The sequence below is a fragment of the Hyperolius riggenbachi genome, chromosome 6 (assembly GCF_040937935.1).
Source record: "Hyperolius riggenbachi isolate aHypRig1 chromosome 6, aHypRig1.pri, whole genome shotgun sequence".
Lineage (NCBI taxonomy): Eukaryota > Metazoa > Chordata > Amphibia > Anura > Hyperoliidae > Hyperolius > Hyperolius riggenbachi.
The window spans coordinates 315,742,517-315,761,156 of record NC_090651.1 but is presented as its reverse complement, the minus strand read 5'-3'; the positions used below and the strand labels follow the sequence as shown (position 1 = coordinate 315,761,156).

The 18,640-nt window shown below is 43.9% G+C and overlaps 1 protein-coding gene across 3 annotated transcripts in view; it reads right to left on the bottom strand.

The window, feature by feature from the left end:
• Nucleotides 1-16,066, bottom strand: part of SPIB (Spi-B transcription factor) — a 71,844-nt gene extending 55,778 nt beyond the window's left edge. Inside the window, exons 1-3 of one of the 3 annotated variants that reach the window (XM_068242994.1) lie at nucleotides 16,011-16,066; nucleotides 13,976-14,113; nucleotides 10,102-10,169 (exon numbers count right to left, since the gene is read on the bottom strand). The gene's annotated coding sequence lies outside the window, so the exon portion shown is untranslated. The remainder of the gene's footprint in view (nucleotides 1-10,101; nucleotides 10,170-13,975; nucleotides 14,114-16,010) is intronic. The other 2 variants (XM_068242998.1, XM_068242999.1) reach the window with 2 other exon arrangements.
• Nucleotides 16,067-18,640: the final 2,574 nt, after the last annotated feature.

Here is an 18,640-nt window from a genome sequence, read left to right as displayed (position 1 = left end):
GCACAGCTGATCAAAAGTTTTGCGCTAGCAAAGTCTGGTGCACTTTGCATAGAGTTTAATGGTGCTGCTTTGCGTGCGGTACTTTGCACGCAATCTAAACTTATCTAAACTTATCATGCCTAAACTTATCACACCTAAACTTATCACACCTAAACTGGCTTTTCACCAGCGTGGTGCAATGGTTATCACGCCTAAAGTCTCTAACTGGGTTAGCACCGCTTTGTGAATCGAGCCCATTATGTGCGATTCAGATGCGTTTCACAGAAATATGCAGCAAGTTTCAAAAAACGCACATTGGAAAATACAGAGATAAGCATTTTTTCTATGCAATGCATAGACTTTCATTATGTGCAAAAACGCATGCGGTTTCCACCCTGCAAGCAATTCTGCTAAAGCTAAGTACACATATCAGACAAAATTTGGTTGAAATGAACTACGACTGCCGATCATTCATCGAAGGTTAACTGTCATAAATGACCGACCTGTATACATACTGAACAGAAACCATCAAAAAAAGAAGGAATTCACAGGGAATGCGGAAGTGACGGAACAGAATTCTGTTTGTTTTTATAAAGCGCTCATAAAAAACTAGAGTGCCCCACTTTTTTCCATTCCTTTTTCGCACATATTTCATTTCCACTATTTTAATTCTAAAATGTACGTTCTAAAGTGGCGCATGTGCTTTACGCATTGTTTAATTAATGTGGCACGTGCGCATCACACAATACAATCGTTAAATGTTGCTTAATTATCTGTACACACTTCCTGTGACGAGCAATCATTGGTGGATCGATAATTGGTCGTTTGGTGCCATTGCTGAAGGGCGGTCGGCTACATTTGCTTTGCGATCTCGGTCGAAACATTATTAATTGGTCCATTAGTAGGGTTCTGACAAATTTTAATCAAAAGTGTGTATGTAGCTTAAGGGCCAATTTACACTGGTTCGATTACCACTAATCGCTAGCGCTGTTTAAAGCGCTAGCACAATATTAACTAAATAGCAATGATCTCACTGCTGCGATCAACAGCGACTCGCAGTTATCGCTGATCGCTAAATGCACTACTTGCAGCATTTTTCAGCGATTTTTTTAGATTGATCGTGATTACAATGCTAAAAAAGCGCTAATCGTGATCGCTCAAAAGTCGCAAAAGTGTACAGTGATTTTTCTGCGTTGCTTATGAGAAAATCGCAGCCGCAAAACATTTTGCGTTTGCAAGTGTGAATGGACCCTAAGTGCGCTCCTAGCCTCAAGGTGCGATCAGCCTTCCTAAACTCACACTGAGGGCTCGTTCACATCAAGGGGCGTTTTCTGACTTTTTTTAAGCGCATGCAACTTTCAAATTCGTCCACAAAACGCTTGTGCAATGATTCTCTATGAGAATGTTCATATCAGCGTGTTTCGTCCGCTTTGCGCTTCGCAAACTATGCCTGTACCATTTTTGGGGCAATTTTGCTCTAGTGGAAGGTATAGGAAGAGCACTAAACGCTCACAAAATCGCTTTATGCAGCCATTGCGTTTTAAGAATAAATACATTGTATTTATTATTTCCGGGTCAAAGAGTTCACTTCCTGACTGACCCCAGGAAGTAAAAAAAAAAAAAAAAAAAAAAAAAAGAATCGCTCTGCAAAAGCCCTTACAAACGCGATTTGCACAAAATCGTAGCGTGCAGTGGAGCGCCGGGAATGGGAAAAAAAGAAAAATCGCAAAAAAACAAAAATCGCTGGGGTCAGCGATTTTCATTTTTTTAGATGTGAACAAAGCCTGACAATCTCTGGTCCAGCAGACACATTGCCACATTACCAGTAGAGGTCTGTTATGTAGGGTTGCCTATTTCAGATGGGTTTGTCTTTTTTTTTTCACATAAGAAAATAGGCTTGTAATCGTTTGCAAGTTGGAAGAGGACTTATTTGCATTAATTTCCAAATCCTCCAGACTAAAGTACAGCCGCTGTCCTGTATGGAAAGACATGGATCTTATCTTGTGCATGCAAATTACCCTTTGGAAGGCTCTTTGTATGTAATGAAATGAGAGATAATGGGGGCTATTTATTAAAAAATATTGTGAAACAAAGGTAAACAAATAACATGGTTTAGTCTTTGTGGCGTGATGTTTAAAGGACACCCGAGGTGAAAATAAACTAATTAAACAAACAATTGTATCTTTCCTCCTTCTCCTAAAATTACATCTATAAAGATATTCCACAGTTTTATTTTATATTTAAATCTACTTTAAGGTTTTACTCAATGACACATTCAATGAATTATGCCAGAGCTAAAATCTATTCACCCTTTGTGTCTCTTTCCTGCTCTCAGAAGCCATTTTCTGCTAGGAAAGTGTTTTACAGTTGTCATTTCTTATCAGTGAGGGTCACACTATAGTCTGACCCAGTCCTGACCGTGGAACTGCCACTTACATACCTGATGTTTAACTCTTTCAGGCAGAGAAAGAAAAAAAAAAACGAACACAGCATAGTTATTAGTGTGCTAGGCACTGTACATACCAGGGCTGTGGAGTTGGTACAAAAATCCACCGACCCAGACTCCTCAGTTTAGGATTCCACCGACTCAGACTCCTCGACTCCGACTCCTCTAATTTGCATATTACAATCTTGTTGAATGAAAGTATGTAACATGAAATTCGTCTCTTAACTGCCAACGCTTAGGAATTTTAAAAGACAACTGAAGTGAGAAGGATATGGAGACTGCCATATTTATTCCCTTTAGTCACAGACTAAAACTAGTCCTTGGTAAGAGTACTTGTAAAAGGTACAGACCGGAACAAAGAACATCTATCAGGCCCTAGGCAATGTAACTGTGGGTACATGTAAGAGTGATGTGCAGGTACTCTGCAGGTGAATGAGGAGATTCTTCCTCTATCACACATTCTTCATGCACAATCTGAACCAGGTTTATGGGTGATAGACAACACCTCTGTGTTCAATGTGCACAACATTCTCAGTGGATTCCCTGCAGCTCTGTGGAGAGTGCATATGTAGAGTATAGTACTACTGTGTAACAAAGTAAGCCTGAGACAGATGAAATTAAAGTTCTATACATACCTGGGGCTTCCTCCAGCCCCCTTCAGGCTAATCCGTCCCTCGCTGTCCTCCTCCGCCACCTGGATCTTCTGCTAGGAGTCCAGGTACTTGAGCCAGTGTGGTGTAGTGCGCATGCACACACTCCGCCGCCCGGAGCTTACTACACATTTGCAGCACTATTGCGCAGGTGCAGAACGCTCCTGGCTGTGGAAGCGGCACGCGGCGGGACTGCGCTGACTGGCTGAATTACCAGGACTCATAGCAGAAGATCCAGGTGGTGGAGGTGGACAGAGAGGGACTGATTAGCCTGAAGGGGGCTGGAAGAAGCCCCAGGTATGTATAACACTTTTCTTATTTTCATCCTCCTCAGGTACCATTTAATTCGTAGTCACCAAACCAAATTTTAACAACATATCAAATTATTTGATTTCATGAGCAAAGAGTACATTTTCATAAATCAGAATCAACGCAGAATTATTTCCATCTCATTGACCATCTCTATTGTTGACACGGCTACACATCAGGCTTTATTCTTACAGCATAGATGTCATTTAGTATATATGTTACGGCCAGAACCCGAAGTTTGGCCACTTCTAGTTCTGGCCGGCCACTTCGGGTTCTGGCCGGCCAATGCGCGAAGTGGCCGCTGCGCTGCGGCCAATGTTAGAAATGGAATGATTCCTCTGAGGTTAATGTATCTTCTGGCCGCAGCGCAGCGGCCAAACGTATAACAACTTAGTGAATTTATTGCAATTCAGCCGGCGGCAATGTAACAATTCAAGCCGCCGGCTTTTTCTCTGCCTCTCTCTTCTCCCCCCCCCCCCCCCGCCTCTCTCGCTCTCCTATGGGCCGCCGGCGGGGACACGCGTGTCCCCCCGGAGTCGTTCGTCGCGGCAGGGGAATCCTGCTGTTCTTGCAGAGCGGGTGCTGGCAGAAGCAATGTCTGCAGCCTCCCCGCTCTGCTGCCCTGGCGCCACGAACGACTCCCGGGGACACGCATGTCCCCGCCGGCTGCCCATAAGAGGAGAGAGAGAGGCAGAAAAAAAAAGCCGGCGGCTTGAATTGTTACATTGCCGCCGGCTGAATTGCAATAAATTCACTAAGTTGTTATACATTTGGCCGCTGCACTGCGGCCAGAAGATACATTAACCTCAGAGGAATCAATCCATTTCTAACATTGGCCGCAGCGCAGCGGCCACTTCGCGCATTGGCCGGCCAGAACCCGAAGTGGCCGGCCAGAACTAGAAGTGGCCAAACTTCGGGTTCTGGCCGTAACATATATAAGATTCCTGTGTACACATCATATATACAGTCACAATCAGATGTGTATATCTGACTTTAAAAATACGGGGACTGCTTTATTGAAGCAGCACAAGTAACTAATTTTGATTGGTTTGTTTCATTTTTGTGGACTAAGCACAGCTATTACTGTATGTATAAATTATTTATGACTATTATCTGAGAAATAGAACATTTTATATTTTCTATTTTAATTACAGTTTAAATTCATTAGGAGTCAGAGCATTTTTTCCCGATTCAGACCCCAGGCACCCAAAATTGCCCCGCCAAACAGTGCTGCCCTATGATATACTTACCCGGGGCTTCTTCTAGCCCCTTGCAGCCAACATGTCTGACGCAGCATCTCCCCTCGCAACCGCCAGCCCGGGGTCTCCGCTAGTGCAGAGGCCAACCTTGAGGTTGTCCTTACTGCGCCTGCATGAAGCGCCAATATCAATCAAGCCCACATTGTTCGCAGTGTACTGTGCAGATGCAGAACTTCTGCACCTGCGCAGTACACTGCAGACAACGTGGACTTGACTGACAGCGGTGCTCGCGCAGGCGCAGTAGAGGAGGTCAGCCTCTGCAGCGGTGGGGACCCCGGGCCGGCGGCTGCGAGGGGAGATGCTGCATCGGACATGTTAGCTGCAAGGGGCTGGAGGAAGCCCTGTGTAAATATATGACGGGGCAGCACATTTTGCTTTATGTTTCCTTTAATGTAGTGCACTCGGGGGTCCATTATACATTAGGGGGACAGCTAGCAATGATGGGCAGAGTCGACCAAGAGACAAAACTGATTGGAGAGAGATCTGTTGGCTGCTCATACACCGCAGGCCGATCCCTGATCAATTTCAAGCTGAAATCGATCCGGAATTGGCTTTGTGACGCCGCATCCACCACCTTGCAACCCCCACGCTGTCCCCCTAATGCACATGTGTCGAACTCCAACCCTGGAGGGCCAGATCCATGCCAGTGTTTAGGATGGACTGAGAAAGAAAGGAATGTGTTCTACCTGATGGACCACACCTTTCCTGATTCACACCCATCAATTCATTTGAGCTGTATCAAAAATGTGTGAGGATCTCGGCCCTCGTAGGATCGGTTTGACATCCCTGCCCTAATGCGCAATGGCCCTCCTGCTGCTTACTGCGCTGTTCTCCACTGGCTCCGGGCAATGTCCTTCATCCATTCACGCGCCCCACATGGTTGCTGGCGTACATACGGGCATGTGTGTGATGTCACATGCACCCCGTTACTCTGGCAACCACGCGGGACACGTGTATGGAGCAAGCAGTGCGCCTGGATCCAGCAGCGGCCACAGACAAGTAATGTGTAATGCACGGAGGCCCATTGCACATTAGGGGGACAGCAGTGGAGGTTTTGTCACATGTGTCGCCCATCCCGATATCGCTTGCCGGTTACCACCACACACTGACTGATTAATGCAACCAATTTCGGTCCGATATTGGTTGCATAGTCAATCTGGCATGCACTTGTTGGCCCCAATTTTCATACAATTCCGATAATAATAATCAATTTGGATGGTCGATTTGCCATTAAGTCGCCTGATGTATGGCCACCTTTAGAGCTGCCATTTGTCCCTTTATTTGTGGAACTAGCATTTGCGTACAAACACTCCAGAAACACAGCATAAAAATAGCTCTATGGTGTTCCCCCTCATGCAGGTGTCACCCTAGGCATCTGCCTAGTTTGCCGACCACTAAGCCAGGTCACCACCCACCCACTTGAGTACAAGTTGATGACCAGATAGGTGTAGGCATGGTTCGTTATCAAACTCACCTGCCCTCCTACCTGACTATGAGGCCTGGAACCAACTAGAGCGCTTTTTTGAGCGTTTAGGGAGCGCTTTAAATTGCTAGCAATTTACCTAAACGCTCTGCCAATGTAAATAAATGTAACAAATTCCACACTAGCAACTGCGATTAGCAAAATAGCAATCGCAGCACATGCAGTATTTTGGGAGTGTTGGCGCTTCAATGTAAAGTATTGAAGTGCTGGCAAATCGCTCATGAATCGCTACATATAGCGATTTGTGTGCGATTTTAAATTACTGTAAACTGTAAAAAAAAATTAAAATAAATTGAAAGAACCAATCAGAATTAAAATAGCTAATCGCAAATCGCTATCACAATCGCTGGCAAAAAGCTTACACTTTTTAAAATCGCTACCAAAAATAACCAGAAAACGCTTATGAAATTGCTTATAAAACACCAATTAAGAAAAACTGTACCGTTTCTGATGAATCTGCCCTGCTGCGTAAGTTTTACACCAGTTTGCTTCAACTAACAGTTGTGAATGGGAGCGAGATGCACAGAGCTTATTTAGCAAAGCAGGGTTTTTTGGCGCCCGCCAGGCAGCACTGGAGCTTGGCGTTGCTATAGCACTAATTCCAGGGTAATTACCATGGAATTAAAATTTTTACAATTTTTCGCGACAGTGGGCCTTTAAATAACTGGACAAAATCTTATACCAGACTGGTAAACTGTTAGATCTGTTTCCTTAGAATGGGTTTTCAGGTTTTTTTTTTTCAGATACAGATCTGGGACTGGATCTCTGCGCTGATATTTATATATAGTTATTGGTAATTGAAATTCATCAACAATGAGACAAAAAATTCACTGCATTGCTCTTTAGGAAAAGTGGCCCCGCCCGGCTGTGTGCAGATAGGTAGAGGTAATTACCCTTATCTTTTTCCTTTCCTGGAGGGCCGTTGTCGTACATAAAGATGAGCAAACTTCCCACTATTTCCATCACAGATTAATGCAGTACCACACACCCGATATATGTCACTTTGCTTCCTTATATGTGCTGCCTGAATGTGTGTACCATGTGACTTTTCCAACCAGAGTCCATATGCAATGCAATAAACTGTCAGATCTCTGGGTATTGTGGAAAGTATTAATCAAGATTTTATAATCAATTGTGTGTACATCCTTTATATCCCCCACGTGGCTATAAGAACCCCATTAATGTAATCAGACCAGTGTGCTAAAGTGACACTTTAAATAATATGATCATAAATATTGCCTTAAAGAGAATCTGTATTGTTAAAATCGCACAAAAGTAAACATACCAGTGCGTTAGGGGACATCTCCTATTACCCTCTGTCACAATTTCGCCGCTCCTCGCCGCATTAAAAGTGGTTAAAAACAGTTTTAAAAAGTTTGTTTATAAACAAACAAAATGGCCACCAAAACAGGAAGTAGGTTGATGTACAGTATGTCCACACATAGAAAATACATCCATACACAAGCAGGCTGTATACAGCCTTCCTTTTGAATCTCAAGAGATCATTTGTGTGTTTCTTTCCCCCTGCAACTATCTTCCACTGAAGTGTCAGGCTGTTTCTTCCTGCAGAGGGCAGACAGCTGTGCCTGTATGTAATTTCTCAGTATGTGAAAGCCCAGCCAGCTCAGAGGAGGATTTATCCAGCTTGTAAAAGATAAGAGAGAAGAGAGAAGCTGCCCTTATCTAAATAATACACAGGCAGTGTGCAGAGAGGGGCCTGGAGGGGGGAGATGCATCACAGAACCACAACACTGAAGAACTTGGCAGCCTTCCAGACACAGGCTGACAAGTCTGACAAGAGAGAGATAAGTTGATTTATTACAGAGATGGTTATAGTAAAACGTGCTGCAGTAAGCCAGAACACATTAGAATAGCTTTTGGAACTTGTAGGATGATAAAAAACAGGATGCAATTTTTGTTACGGAGTCTCTTTAAGAGTTATCACAATATTACTGAATAAATGTATCTTTTTGAGCTATTTACTGTGCACAGCTTATTATGCCTTTGCAGTGGGATTCCATCTTTTCAGAGGACTCTAAAAAGGCGGTTTAAACCAGATTTCCAGAGGCAGATTTATCCTTGCTGGTCACTGACTAGAGGTCGAAACTCGAAACTTCATGTACCAGGACTACTGTGTCATTTCCAGGAAATTGAAACCCAGCCTAATGGCCCATACTCACGGGCAACATTTCTGGCCTGTCGCTAGCACACGGGAGCGTGTGCGCGACAGCTCGTCGCCAGGTCCCTCCGCGCATACATGGCGGAGGGACCTGGCAACTGATGCGAAGGAAGCTGTCGCTGATGTTCCTCCCCCCGCCGGAAGCTCAGGGTATTCCCTGCTGGTTGCTGTCGCTAGTCCGCATACTCACGCAGACTAGCGACAGTTGCGGCGGCAACTGTCGCCGGCCGATTGACCGCGCCAATCGCCTGGCGACAGCAGCGGCGAGCGACAGTTCGGGGTGCGCGCCCGTGTTGCACCTCATACTCACGGGCGACCTGTCGCCGCAACACGCGTGCGCCGCGTGTTGCGGCGACAATTGTAGCCCGTGAGTATGGGCCATAAAGTGAAACTTAAATTGACAGGAAGTCTCTTGAAGGACACAGGTGATCCCACCCAATGAGGAAGTCCAAGTCTCGCTTAGATACTGCTGATTGGACTCATAGAATAACAGACTGCCTGGAGGGAGGAATATGTTAGCATATTAACTGGGGTATAAAGATCAGCAGAGTTAGGAAGTCCTCACTTTTTTCTTGCTAAGCAACGTCTCATTGTGGTAATTATTTATTTTAACAGTATCAATATTTTTTATTTAATTTTGATTGAAATGGATTTAATAGAATAAATAATATACTCGTCGTATAAGACTACCCATCTTGACTGTTGGACATTTGTATACTGTACTGTAGCTATCCTACCTAATAAAACGTAAATGTCTCTGCGTCTCATGTCCGTGTGTGTGTGTCCCTGTGTTTGCGCTACTGTGTTGGCATGACAGCCAGGGGGCTGGCCGGGCGTGTGCACACGCGCGGACAGGTGGCGGTGGTGACAGACCTCGAGCCCGTTATTAAACGGGCTAAGGTCACTAGTACTGTATAAACAGGTACAGATACTGGTGCTGTACTGTATGTGGTATCCAGTATACAACTAGCCAATCACGGCAAGTGATGCACCTTACCGGCTATTGGCTAGTTGTTGTATACAAAGCCTGCTTCCATTGGCCAACTATCCCTGTCTCCAAGACTATCAGAGTGGTAGCGCAAACACGGCTCTTTCATCCGTCTGGCCTGCCCTTGTATACTATTCCCTCCTTCTCTGCCTCTCAGATCTCACACATGCGCACCTGCGCCACTTCATTGCAGTCATCAGCAGCGAGATCTGAGAGGCAGAGAAGAAGGTATGGAAACAGGATACAAGGGCGGGCCAGACACGTGAAAGAGGTGTGTTTTTCTGGGCACAGTTCCAGACGCCTGCAGCTTGCTCCGCCCTTCACTTGGCACACCTGGTGTGTAAACCCCCCAACTTTTGAGAATACTTTCCTGGGTTAAAATGTAGTCTTATACGCCAGAAAAAAATAAATACATTATATACACACAATTTGTTTTTCAAAATTCTTCATGGACTGCAAGAGCCTTTTTCCAGTTAGAAGCCACTAGTAAAATTTTAACCCCATCCCCCCATCTTACACTCACTTCCACATCTCTGACTTAAAGCGGCTCTCTACTCTCTACATCTTTAACTAAAAGAAGGAGGCTCCAGGATTTCTAAAAAACAAGTAGGACTGAATGAACAAACCAGCAAGACCAGCAGAATGGAATGGAAAGACATATGATACAGTAACTCGCAGAACAGTCCGATGGGCCTGTTTGTGTGCAGGCACGTTTGAATAAGATTAAGAAGACAAGGCACCTGACCCAGATGGCATTAACCCTTGAGTATTAAAGAAGTTGAGTTCAGTTATCAGTAAGCCACTTTACCTTCTTTTCTGTGTTTCTCTTTCAAGTGGCTCAGTTCCTTATGACTGGCGTACAGCTGATGTTTTGCCCTTTTTCAAGAAAGGAAAAAAATCATAACCAGGAAACTACAGCCTGAGGGATACTATACAAAATTATGGAACACACAATCTTATTTTAGTTTGACAGCATGGATTTACTGAAGACAGGTCCTGCCTCACACCAACATCCTCAGCTTTTATGAAGTGGTGAATGAAAATCTAGAATTTGGGAAAGCAATAGATGTTGTATAATTGTACTTTGCAAAGGCTTTTGACACTGATCCCCACAATAGCCTGGTGCGGAGGATACAGGGACTCGGAGGAAATGTGTGTATGTGGTGGATAGAGAACTGGTTAATGGACTTCCAATGAGAAATGAAAAATCTATTTTTACTCAGCTGCAGCTTTTTCCAGCCCCAAGCAGGAGTCTCCCATTCATTAATCTCCCCTCTTGGCCACCGTGATTGCAGGTATCCACTGATGCCTACATCAGTTACCTAGTTACAATGTAGCAACACATTGCTTCCTATGTAGCGTACTTGTACACTACATAGGGATTTGCTCAGCTGGGACATCTTGTGGCCAAATAGTAAAATTCCACCTACTGACTATAGGGATTAAAAAAAAAATGAATACCGGTATGTATGTCAATAGGGCACATTATTATAAATGTATGGGCTAAAAATTAGCAATGGATGTAAAACTGAAAAAAATGTACCTTTATTTCCAAATAAAATATTGTCACCATACACTGTACATTTTAACGTTGAAATAACCAGGACAAATGGGCAAATAAAAGGTGTGGATTTTAATTACCAATGATGCATGTGGTATTTTAAAACTATAATGGGCAAAAACTGCGAAATAATTATTTTTTTCAATTTTTTTCTTAATTATTCCCGTTAAAATGCATTTAGAACAAAATAATTCTTAACATAATGTACCACCCAAAGAAAGCCTAATTGGTGGTGGAAAAAATGGGAGAATTCCTCTGGTCCATAAGGTGAAAAATATCCTCAGGCTGAAATGGTTAAGGCAGAGTTCCCCAACCCTGTCCTCAAGGCGCACCAACAGTACATGTTTTGCAGAAAACCACAAACATGCACAGGTGGGGTAATTAGTGTCTCAGCTCATTACGGTAACTACCTCTGTGGATTTCCAAAAACCATGCACTGTTGGTGGGCTTTGAGGACAGGGTTGGGGAACACTGCTTTAAGGGATAGAAGGCAAAGAATGGTGGTAACAGAACATACTCAATATGGGAAACTGTTAGCAGTGGGGTGCAGCGAGCTTCAGTACTTTGTCCAATTCTTTTCAGAACAAGATATTTACGATGTCTTCCGTCACTGAGCGGGGCTACCTTCCAGATTGGGACAGCGCTCAAACTCTGTTACGAGCGCGGCCATGCAGTAGACACGCAAGCACGGACGCACATGTGCAATAGCACGGAGCACCTCGTACACGAGTGCCTCTGGCTTACAGCGCATGCATGGGTGGGCTTGCGGGGCTACTGTGTTATAGAAAGAGGAGGTGTGTGGCCCCGATCTGATTAACGACAATGTATTGTTGCTAATCTTCCAGGGGGCTGCGTTCAGCGACGGGAACGTTAGAGCACTGAGGGAAGGCTCAAAAGGGTACTGATGCTTCCATCTCTTTAGGTAAGGATCTCATTTTGTACCCGAGCTTCGGCTTAGGTACACTTTAACCATTTAGGAGATGAAATACAGATTCATGTGGCCATCTTTGCAGATAATAAAACATTATGCAGAATTATCAAACACTAAAGGTGGCTGAACACGATACAATAAAATGATCCGATTTTATGTCAATTTGATAAATATGATCAGGATCTCCCGAAAAAATCGAAAGCTTTTATTTCATTCGACTGAAAAATCCGATCAGATTTCCAGTTTTTTTTATTTTTATTGAACCGGAATTTTTTTCAATATTTCTAAAGATTGTATGGTATGTGTTAGATTGTCAATGTATTAATATACACACCCTAGCAATTTTCTCAGAGTTTCCAATCATTTTTATCATAATTGGGGAAAAAATTAACATAGGTGCGTGGTACATTGGTCAGATTTATGAAATGTTACAATCAGTCAGAAAAATGTATTGCAAATCTTGAATTGAACAGATATTTAAAAATGGTATGGTGTGTGGCCATCTTAAGATGGTTAGTGACATATTACAACTGGACCTTGACAACATGGCCATATGGGCAGGCAAATGGCAGATGAAATTATATGTTGATAAATGTTAAGTCTTGCACCTTGGACATATCAATAGTAAAGCAACATATAAAATAAATGGCATACAGCTGGGAACATCAGACTTGGAGAAGGACTTGGGAATACTGGTTGATAACAAGTTTAGTAACTATATGACCTGGTTAACATACAAAAGCTTGGCAGATGAGCGTTTTGTCCCTAGGCTTGTACAATGGACAAGGGGACATGGTCTGCGTATGAAGAATAAAGTTTTTGCCATGTATTTAGAAAAGGGATTCTTTACAGTAAAAGTGTTTACATCTGCAATATCTTAGGAAGTAGTTATAGCAAACTGTATATCTGAATTTAAAGAAGGCTTGGGTGTTTTCCTTGCATTGAAGTGCATCCAAAGCTATAATTATTAGTTAATTCCTGGCAGTTGATCCAAGGATTTAATCTGACTGCCATCTGGAGTCCGGAAGGAATTTTCCCCTTTTAAGGATAATTGGCACAACCCTGTAAAGGGATTCACCTTCCTCTGGATCAACAGGTATATGTGCGGGTTCAGGACTGTGATTTTTTTCCCTGGTTGAACATTATAGATGTCTTTTGTGAAACAAACTAATTATGTAATAATGACAAACTGGCAGAACTAGCTAGACAGGACTAACAGGATGGACAGGAAAGACAGAACAGGCCAGACAAGATGGACTGATGAGTAGCATCAAAGGATTTATACTTACCTAATGCTTCCTCTAGCCCCATGTGGTCCATTAGATTCCTGGCTCTCCTTCCGGTCGCCTCCATGTTGGGCTGACAGGCCCGTACAGTCTGTGACTTGGCTGAGTTGTGTGCTCCAGTTAAGTATAAATCCTTTGATGCTATTCAGCTTGGGCTGACTGGAAAGACAGGGCAGGCCTAGGCTAGACTGATAACACAGACTGACGGACCGACGGACAGATTTACTGACTGACAGGACCAGTGCGACTGACCGCAACAGTCAGTCCGCTGGCAGATCATCATGGAACCAGCTGCAGCTATGGAAGTGTGCATACAGCACTAAACAATGTTTCGGCCATTGCACCAGTGCTACACAAAAGTATGCAGTTCCCACGCATTCCATCTTCCGTCAAGAAGGCCCATGGACATGGCCCACTGTGGATGGCCCACAGTGTTCTATAAGTTGCCCAAGGATGGAGGTGGATGACTCAGAGGGACACAGGTTGCTTGTAGCTGGAGTGAGGCACAGGTGAATGTAACAATCAAATGGCATGTGCAAAAAATAACACCACATATAATTAAGAGGAGTCACAGAATACCCAAGCAGCTCGGGGTGACCCACAACTACTAGGAAAGAATAGGGGACTAAAAGAGACCAAAAAGCCCTTCTTCTAAAAAGCAATCCTCAATGTAGTTTACCTCCTTAAAACAGACGGTATTTGCGATAATTCAGGTTTACGTGAGCGACTGTGGTCTCCCACAATGCACCACTCCTGAATATGCAAAATATCTCTTCATGCCCCTGAAGCCAGGCTTGCATCCAGAACCTATATAGCGTATAATGACAGGGCTCTCTATCAGTCCATACAGGGTGCAATGATGGAAGTTCAAATTGGGGTCCCCCCCAAGCGTGTAGTGACTCACCAGATGTTGCGGCCGCCCAGGCCCATTATCGCTTCTGGGGTATATGGCCACCCCACTGCCTTCTCTGGCAACCACAGTATCCTCTGTGTCCTGGTAAACGTGTATTGTGCAGCTAAACTCCGATTTTTGCACTAAATCCTGAAACCGCAAATTGTGTAATTTAAAGGACCACTATTGCAGGAAAAAAAAAACTGTAAAATTTACAATACATCCCGTATATACTCGCATATAAGCCGACCCACGTATAAGCGGAGGTACCAACTTTTCCCTCACAAACCAGGAAAAATGATTGACTCATGTATAAGCCCCCTTCACAGTAGCCAGATGTGCCCTCAGCACAAGTCAGCCCCTCCCCCATAGCCAGACATGCCCCAAGGATGATGCAGTTGTGTCTCGAGACGCCACTAGATGGCGTTATATATACACAGGACACAGCAATTGCCATACAGGAAGAATCCCCAATCATTGCACCGCTAACACGTTGTTTGCATGCTTCGCTCTACAAGCCAGGGGACACAGGTAGTCTTGAGCAGCGCACTGCACATAAGTCACAGAACCTGAATCTAAATATAACACAATATACCCTATTACTGAACCTAACACTTAACTTTTATTGTAAAAGAATAAGATCAGAGCAGTTGGCTGATACGAATACATAAACTTGCAAGTGATGCAGGGCCTACTAAGTCAGTATATGTTGGATGAGAAAACTCATCTCAGGTCCCTTTAACATCACAGATATATATAAAATATTACACAACCCCCACCAAAAAACCCGACGTGTTTCACTTCTAAATGAAGCTTTTTCAAGGGACAAAGTGCAAAGACAGCGCTAAAGTGATAAGGTGTAAAGTTTACATTCTAAAACAACAAGTATTAGGTATAGCCTATAGGCTCATAACATATTTGCAGCCAAACGAACATGGCCGAGACATGCTTTTTATATACCTCCGCCCTAAGGTGGAGCTACAGCCCACACCCACCCGACCTACGTTTGCCACACTCCCCCAGGAAGTTGCAATGCTATTGATAGCTGCCAAGTCCATCAAAAATTCTCCTCCAATAAAAACTACTCCCCCTACATGGCCCATTATATAGATTAAGCAAAATCCCAGCTAGCTCAAAAACAGATGGCACTAATATTACTCACTGGTAAGCACCATCGTGCCCACATAAGGTCCCCCATATGAAAAACCCTGGTGCGGCGGCTAAGTACGTGTAATGCCCGTAAATCCCACCAGCTGATTGGTCAGAGGCGGGCCAGCCCTCGACTTGCCCCAGCCGATCAGTCAAAAGCAGCGGCAAAACTCCAGGTAGTGCGACGTGAAGCGCACACGTCATCACCCACATCCGGGAGCACCGTTCATACGCGTAATGGACAACGCCTCCCATGGCATTGCCATGGTGACGGCCTGTAAATAAACAAATCGTACGGCGCCTCATCTAGGCAGTAACTACGGTGACCTCATATAAACATTAGTCCTGCCCAGCACTAAAACCAGGCCGATACAACATATAGAGGAGGGGGTGGCAGACTAAGGGACATAGGTGGCAAACCTAAAGGGCATATAGAAATGGCAGGCTAAAAGGGCAGGAAGTAATAGGGCATCATATACTGTAAAGGAGGGTGACAGTCCTTAAATAAGGTAAGTATAGGAAAAAAGAGGGGGATGGGTGGAGGGAGGGAAATGTTGCAGGGGATGGAAGCACGGACACAGCAGAGAGGCAGCTGGCAAGAGCAGGATCACTAGTGCATGATAATTTCTCTCCTCTGCCAGTAACAAAACCTGCTCCACCATCCGTTCTGCCCCAGTGACTTGCATATAAGCTGAGGGGGAAATTTTTCAGCACATCTGTGTGCTGAAAAATTAGGCTTATATGCGAGTATGTAAGGTACATATAAAATGTGCATTTCTCCCAGAGTAAAATGCACTATAAATTACTTTTTCCCTTGCTGCTGTCACGTACAGTAGCTCGTAAGGCTCTGACAGAGTTTGGACTAGTCCATCTCCTTATGGGTGATTCTCAGTATTACCTTTATTCTTTACAAAAGCATTCGCTGGAAAGGAACTCTACAAAGATGTCAACCAGCTCCTCTAGCTGTTTGCACATTATTTTGGTAGTTGGGCTGAGCAACTGCCATTCAGTAAGTGCTTTTGAAAATAAAGACACTCCAGAGAATCCCCCATGAGATGGACTAGTCCAAAACCTGATGGATCTCTCAGATTTCCACTACCTACTGTAAGTGACATTGACATAGGAGAAAAATGTATAGTTAATTATACTTTACAGAATATATTTTACACAGGAATGTACATTTGGAATGCATTTTAAATTATAAATTTTTTTGTGATACTGCAGTTGTCCTTTGACAACAGGGTCTCAAAAGATCGTGGTGTAGTGGTTAGCACTCTAACTTGCAGAGCTGGGGACCCAGTTCAAATCCCAGGGCACGATCTGCTCAGAGTTTGTATGTTCTCCTTGTGTCTGTGTGGGTTTCCTCTAGGCACTCCAGTTTCCTCCCACATCTCAAAAACATTCAGATAAGTTAATTGTCTTCCTCCTAAAATTGGCCCTGGACTAGGATACATACACTACACTATACATACATAGACATGTAACTATGGTAAGGATTACATTGTGAGCTCCTCTGAGGGACAGTTAAGGGACAAGACAATATACTCTGTACAATGCTTCGGAAGAGGTCAGTGCTATATAAATACTAAATAATAATAAAAATAAATTGTGGGAAGAACCATTTACAAGCTAAATAATGGCACCATGTTTGCCCAGTGAACATACTACATGAAATGGTACTGGCAAGACCTGTGAAGCAATTTTCCACAGACATACAAAAATCTGTACTTTTCCCATAACAACCGCCTGCTCCAATCATCTTACGGCATACAGTAACTGGCATGGCCGGGGTCCGGGTCTCTTTTATGCCTTTATGGTGCTAGCGCATAATTCCAGATTGCCGTGTTGGTATTATCAGGTGAGCATCATCAGCCCACAAACTCCCCTGCGCCAGCTGCCGGGCAATCTCTGCTGTGATTTACAGTCGCCTTGCCTTAATGCGGGGTAATAAGGGCCCTTCAACAATGTTTGCACAGGTCGGGTTATTAAACATTGGTACACCTGGCACTCACACTGTGATTTTGGTAAACAAACTGACAGATAGGCCCTCATAAAACATGACATGCAGAGCTGCGGAACGCTCACAGCCCAGTCAGGGGAATGAACATTCATGTTATCCACATACATGCCAGTATTCATAGCTCCACATACATGCAGCTCTGGAAGCACAGTCCAGGCTTCTAGCTGTACATGGCTTACATCTCGCTGCCTATACTGGGGAGAGGGGGATTACCTAATGTGGGGCTCATCAGGCTACCTTTATTGGGAGGGGAGAAGTAGCTACTCAATACTGGGGGCACATCTGGCTACCTATACTGTGGGAGTATCTACCTAATACTGGGGGCACATCTGGCTACCTATACTGGGGGAGTACCTATCTAATACTGGAGGCACATCTAGCTACCTATACTGGGGGGGAGAGTACCTACCTAATACTGGGGGCACATCTGGCTATGATTACTTAAAGCGGACTCAAACCAAACTTTTTTAATTCAAAATATTTAGTTACACCACTCTGACACATACAAAGAAAAATAAATACTCCTTCAAGCCTATGAACATTTCACTGCATGCTTTTCACCCTTCTCTTTTCATAACTAGGGTTATACAGGTGGCAGCCATTACTTCTGAGCTTAGTAAGAGGTTTTCAGATCATGGGTGTAATTGTCATCAGCTACACTCCCTCACAGGGGCGTCGTCTATGTGAAATCTCACACAAGCTGAGATCACCTCCCCTGTGACATCATCCGTAGCAGCCTGTGTTTTGTTTTTTATCTCCTCCACCAGTCTGCCGGATTCTGTCCCGGCAATATGAAAGGAAGGGAAGGGTTCCTCCAATAAATGTAAAATATTTTATATTTGTCATCATGCAGCTGAAAACAGGCTGCCAATTATTATTATAAGTTAGAAAATAGATTTTATTTCTGAAATCTTGTATTTTTAATTTGGGTCCACTTTAACTTGTCGTTGATGAGTACTCCTAAGTCCTTATCCAGATTTGATGTCCCCATCTGCATCCCGTTTATTTTGCATGGTGCTAGATCATTGGTATGACCAAAATGCATGACTTTACATTTTTCAATATTGTATTTCATCTGCCATTTATGTGCCCATATAGCCATCCTATCCAGATCCTCCTGCAATATGTCACTATCCTCCTGAGAATTGATAATTCTGCACAATTTTGTATTATCGTCAAAAATAGCAGCATTACTTTCTACTTCATCTAGTTGGTCATTATTAAACATATTGAAGAGCACTGGATCCAGTACTGACCCCTGTGGGACCCCACTGCTAACAGTCACGCATTTTGAACAAGATCCATTGACCATAACTCTGCTTTCTGTCTATTAGGCCCAGTGCACACCAAAAATCGCCAGCAGAACTGCAAAACGCTAAGGGTCCGTTCACACTGCACGCGTTTCCAGCCGCGTTTTGGAAACGCGTGCAGGTGGCCGACACGCACGACATCAGACATTGCATAGAGTGCAATGTCTGATGTTCACACTGCATGCGTTCCGGACCTGT